At 48.4% G+C, this 6,000-nt stretch overlaps 1 protein-coding gene across 1 annotated transcript in view; it reads right to left on the bottom strand.

Moving 5' to 3' along the window:
* The window catches only part of PLCG2 (phospholipase C gamma 2), a 92,978-nt gene extending 87,857 nt beyond the window's left edge, over positions 1 to 5,121 (bottom strand). Inside the window, exon 1 of the mRNA XM_054048855.1 lies at positions 4,972 to 5,121. The gene's annotated coding sequence lies outside the window, so the exon portion shown is untranslated. The remainder of the gene's footprint in view (positions 1 to 4,971) is intronic.
* Between the last annotated feature and the right edge of the window lie 879 nt (positions 5,122 to 6,000).

Below are 6,000 nucleotides of genomic sequence, written 5' to 3' on the forward strand. Positions count from 1 at the left end.
TGTTTCATCAACAATGCAACGATAATGACTATCTAAAGTTCCACGGTAGCATAAGGCGAGCTAAAGTCATTCTGGCCCAAATATATAACAGTACGTGAACAAATGCTCTCCCTATCCCTTTGGTGCATGCAGGAAAACTGGGATTGCAAGCATGCAAAGGTAGCACAAATGCACCTGACCTTCGATTTGCATGCACACACAGTTATAAATGTGGTCTGTCTCTTTCAAATATTATCTGCGGCATTATGCAGAAGGCTCAAAATTATATTTTATACAGTGGATGATTTGATTCTCCCCAGAAACAACAGAGAAGACATGGGAGAGAAAACAGTGTAAGTGGAGACGTAAGAGATACGCTCACTGTAAGCATAGCTGTGACAAAGAGGAGAAAGCATCTGAAACTAAAAGGAGATTCATATGTACATGAGAGAAGACTGTGCCTATCTTATAACAAAGAAAGCGGCTAAAAATAATCAAGAAACCAAGTAAGTGTGAGGGATTATTTTGTTCAAATTCTAAGTCTAGGTCTATATTAGAAACTTTTGCTGGTATAGGAATGTCAGTTAGAAGGGTGATTTGTTTGCAACATTTCCAGCAAAAGCCCTAGTAAAATGCAGTTTACACTGGCACAGAAATACTTGTCAGTATATCTTATTTTCCTTACCAAACCAGTATAAACTATACCAGCAAAGGAACTTTTTTAACAGTATAAACTGTGTCAACAACAGAAGCATTTGCCAGTATAGCTATACCAGTATACCTAGACTGGCAACATTTTTCTAGTGTAGACTTGGCCTAAAATATTGATCCAAATTGTATTGCAGGGGTCGGCAACCTTTGGCACGCGGCTTGCCAGGGTAAGCACCCTGGCAGGCCGGGCCGTTTTGTTTACCTGCCACGTCCGCAGGTTCGGCCGATCGTGGCTCCCACTGGCCACAGATCGCCGCTCCAGGCCAATGGGGACAGCGTGAAGCGGCATGGGCCGAGGGATGTGCTGGCCGCCGCTTCCCGCCGTCCCCATTGGCCTGGGATGGCGAACCTCGGCCAGTGGGGGCCGCGCTCGGCCGAACCTCCCGCGTCAGCAGGTAAATAAACTGGCCTGGCCCGGCCCGCCAGGGTGCTTACTCTGGCGAGCCGCGTGCCAAACGTTGCTGACCCCTGGTGTAAACTGTCAAGGCTCCATTGAAGTTAGTAGAGTGATGACAATTTACACCAGCTGAGGATCTGACCCCATGACTCAGAAGAGGACAAGAAAGACCTCAGGGAAAAAGACAAATTACAATATTGTATTTAATGTCAGTCTTTGCACCTTTAAAGTTTTACGACCATACAGTACTTACATCTCCACGTGGTCACCTCATCTCTTATTTATGTGACAAATGGCACATGTTTCTGTACATGACAGCCATCAAGCGAGGAGACCGCTGAGACACAGTGCTTAATTTGTAATGAAAGAGGTGCAGGGGCTCAAGCAATTCGATGCCAGGGCTCAAGCAATTTTTTTACATCATAACCAATGCAGAAAGCCGAGAGGTGCCGGGGCTATGAACTGCCAAGCCTAGAGGTGACACAAATTAAGCACTGCTGAGAGACACAAGAGGCCCAATGCACATGCTGCAACTCATGAATATCAAGAGGCTTCCATGTCTCAGTCTCCTGCACATCATTGCAGCCATTAACGAATTACAGTCGCGGGTACACCTCACCCTGGTGCAGAATCCTGCACACAATGGACACTGTGGAGCCTACTCTTTCATCCATGAGCAAAGGAGGAAGTGGTTTAATTTTCGCACAAGAAGCAGTGGCTGTCACCACAGCTTTCTTGACATCCCTCTCAACCAGGGCCAGAAGTAGGAAGGGCTTAAAGCCCCTCAGAGCAGCTCCAACCACCAGCTCCAGAATCTCCTCTGGTTCTCTTCCTCTCTCCTCAATCCACTACCCTTCACCGTGAGCAGTTTCAGTTTCCATTTGGATAACCAATCTGACTCTGCTACTTCTCGCTTCCCTTCTGTAACCTCCTTCTTTAACCTAACTTCCCCTCCATCACTGTCTCCTGACCTGATCCTTACTAAATACCCTTTTCTTCAGATCTCCCCCCTCCTCTCTCTCTCACCAACACTTACTTTCTTTTCACCATCTCATCATCCACTCCTTTCACAATGTCCACTCTCCCAGCCTTCTCAAAGTTCTCTGCTACAGTCACCCTTCTCTTTCAAATCCCTTCTTAAATAATACTTCACTTAATCCTTCCTACTGCACACTGATGAAGAAGATAATGATCTGCCCTGTTATCCCATTTTACATTAGATTCTAAGCTCTCTGGAGCAGGGACCATGCCTTTTAGCCCATGTTTTGCAAAGCACTACAGAGGTTTGTGGTGTTCTGTACCCATTTATTCATATTAAATTCTTCTATTAACTCTAATGGGAGTTATATATACCAATCCCCAGGGAACGATGACAAATTACCTATCAGGATCACTGTGTTGGTAGGATTTAGCCGAAAGTGCAATCGATCCTTTTGACTCTATAGAACTAATCACATAATTAATTCATGAAATTATAGTGGATTCATATCTAGTGATCTATCCATAATCCCTTCAGTTACAATGCTTTCCAATAAAAAGAGATAATGGCAATGCATGAAGGGGAAAAAAATCAAAGGAAATCCTCTCTCTGACTTTTAAACATACAATACTGTTCTTGCTCTCTCCTTCCTTCCTCCCCCATCACACCACCCAAAATTAAGAATTGCATTAACATCAATCAGACCATAATTCAGATCTGTAGCACTGAGTCTTTAGAGAATAATTTTTAGAAGTTCATTTTTTTAAATGCTCCACTGAATTATACACAGTCAAGCGCCTGACTACTAAATTAATCTCATTTTCTTGATAATCTAACAAAACAGATCAGATATGTCTTTTATAGGGACAAACAGTAGCTGTAAAGCGAAACCTGACAAATTTATTTCATTCGAGGAATGCTTTGGGGCAGTCTCTTAACACAGGAAGTTGCTTAATAAGGATGGCCTTTTGTACACTTCTCAATGTATATGGTACATTGGTTTTAATAAATTTCTGCTCCTAAATTTTCTGAGAATTATAAAAGATTATCTTTTCCCCCTTTAAGATGTAAGCATCTTCATTGGTTATTTTATCATTAATTCTAAATTTCAAGATACATATCAGTGGTCAGGTTTGTACTGTACTCTGAAATCATCCTAAATATCTACTTCATTGAACAGTCATGGAGAAAGATCTGTTGGATGGACTAAAAAACCTTAACTTGACCAATGAAGGATTGCTCCCTACAGTATAAAACTTTCCACTACTTTTACTCTATACCATTCACCTTTCAAAGCAACCTACCCGTTTACTTTAAAGTAACTTTAAAGTATTTTAAATTAAGTAAAGTTCATTTAAAGTAACATCACAATGAGTTTCTCAACTATTATATTTATTAGACTATCCCTAAAGGAAGTGATGAAAGCACATGAGATTAGACTGGGCAAAGCACAATATATGATGTTTGTAACAATCATGCACTGACCAGTATAGAGGTACTATTTGACCTATCAGAATTTTTTTAATCTATTCATCAAAGTAGTTATTTATTATCACAGGATCTGAGCATGCCACAGTCAGTGGACTTTAGCCTCACAATATCGCTGTGAGGAACAGAAGTGTTATCCCTCTTTTACAGATAGCGAACTGGAGCAGAGAGGAAAATAAATGACCAGTGCAAAAAAAGTCTGACTGACCTGGGAATTGAACACAGTAACAGTTCTAAACACAAGTCTAGTCCCCAATCCACTAGATTATCCCTTCCTACTCCCACAGTGTGATATGGGCAGACAATTGAGTTGATGGGGGGGTCTTGCACACGTCACATTGCAGGACTGGGAACGCTGAATATACTGTATAACCTCACTAATGTGCACTAAAGGCTAGAAAAACGTTGCAAATAACTAAAAACAATAAAATAATGCAAACATAAGATATACTACCTTTATTTTTTTAAACAACGGTATTGAGTTATACTTTGTTATAGTGCTTCATAATTTGTTAAGACAACTCCTTTGTATACTAAGAGCTCTCCACACCTACCTGCTAACAGATCTTTGCTGAGAAGCGGGAGAAGAGAAAGAACTGCACTAAATGCAAATTATCACAGGTGTAGGTTACTGCAATGTTGCAGCATTTATTATGATCATTATTTCTTGTAGTTGCGCCCATGATATGTCAGGTGCTTTCCAGGCATCCTAGGTGGGACAGGAAGGATGGGGTGGCAGCAGCATCTGGAGATCTTTGAACCTCAGGCAGGTCACTCACTATGTGTTTTCCCTAAATCCCCCTTTGTAAAAGGAGTTAGTAATACCCCCCTTCACCCTGCTTTGTCTTAGCTATTTAGATCGCAAGCGCTCCTTGGGCAGGGACCGCCTCTAGCTGGGTTTGTACAGCACCTAGCACAACTGGGCAGAGCTCTCAGCAGAGGTTACCCTCAGGGTAGCTGACAGCTTCAGGCCGGCCAGAGGGGAAGGGAGAAGCAGCCCCAAAGGGCCTTTCTATACAAGTGGCCCCTGCAAGGCCAAGACCAAACACCCAGACCTCTGCCCCGCTCCCCGGCTTGTCCGCTGGCCTCCCTGACCCCGCGCGCCGGGAGCTCCGGCTGCACCAGCCCCGCCTCGCTCGGGCCGCGCCTGCAGCTGTCAAAGCTCCCAGCGCTGCAGCGTTTCCTTCCTTCTTTTTGCAGACCGGCCCCGGCCCCGGCCCCAACCCCGGCCGCTGCAGAGCCCAGCGCCGGCGAGAGCCCCGGGCCGGGGGACAGGTGCCGCCCGGGCGCTGGGCCAACCCCCGGGGGGCGCTGAGCCAACGGCCGCGGGGAGCGCGCCCCCCGCCAGCCCCCTCGCCCCCAGCCTCGGCGGCGACGGGCTGCGGCTCACTCGCCCGCCTCCTGCCTCCTGCCTCACCTGGGCGCGGGGAGCTGCAGCCCCGGGAGCCTCCCGGCCGGTGCCCTACGCTGCAGGCGGCGGCGGCGCCAAGGGGGCCGGGGCCGGGGCCGCTGCCAGGCCGGTCGGTGGCTGAGACTCTCCGAGGCTCCCCGCTTCTGCTTCTGTGGTAGCAACTGGGGGGGGTCATGTGACCTGCCCCGGCCACCTACTGGCGGTGCGGGGAGAGGAGCCTCGGCCCCGGGGGAGGCTGAGGCGGGACAGGCGCCTCTCTCCCCTCCCCCGGGCCGCCTCCGCTGGGGGGCTGGGCGGGACCCCCACGGGGCGGGGCCTGGCCGGGATCCGAGGGGAGGGGAGCCGGGTCCCCCCAGGACAAGGTGGGACCCCGAGGTAGAGGCCGTAGCGCAGCCTTCGGTCTGACCAATGCCAAGAGTTCATGTCCCTCCTCTGGCCTCCAACACCCTGGGTGTGGAAATCCCGGGGAGCTGGGGGGGGGGTTAATGAAGCTCCCCGTCTTTTCCCGCCTGCCTTCGGAGCCGGCCAGGGCGCTGGGGGGACGGGGCGAGAACTGTTCTCTGCCCCTCGGCGGGCTCGAACTGCCGTGGGGTGGGAGTAAAAGCAGAGATTCGCCCAGCTCCCGGGGGTCTCCCCAGGCGGGGGCTTTAGGGATAAGACTAACGGTGGTGCGAAGGGGTTGCCACAGGACTGATGCAGGAGCCCCCAGTTCAAGTGGGGCTCTTCCATTAGCACAGAGGGAAATATTCATCCCTTGGTCTGCTGCTAGGTGAGGGCAGCTGTGCGGCCCATTCTTTTCCATTGTTTGGAGTCAGGGGTAGCTACTGCTTGAGGAAGCAGGAAGCTGTGGCAAGGGACTGTGCCTGACCTACTTTAACAGCTCTTTGATCTCTGGTTGGAAAGGGATGGTCGAAAGACTCCAACTACCACGTTCTTCCCAGGCCCAACATTGGTCCTCAGCACCTGTCCTAGATGGATGGATGACCCATGGAAAACAGCATATAAACATATTGCCTGTAGAGACAAAATTGCTGC

This window comes from Malaclemys terrapin, chromosome 14, assembly GCF_027887155.1.
Source record: "Malaclemys terrapin pileata isolate rMalTer1 chromosome 14, rMalTer1.hap1, whole genome shotgun sequence".
In the NCBI taxonomy this organism is placed as follows: domain Eukaryota; kingdom Metazoa; phylum Chordata; order Testudines; family Emydidae; genus Malaclemys; species Malaclemys terrapin.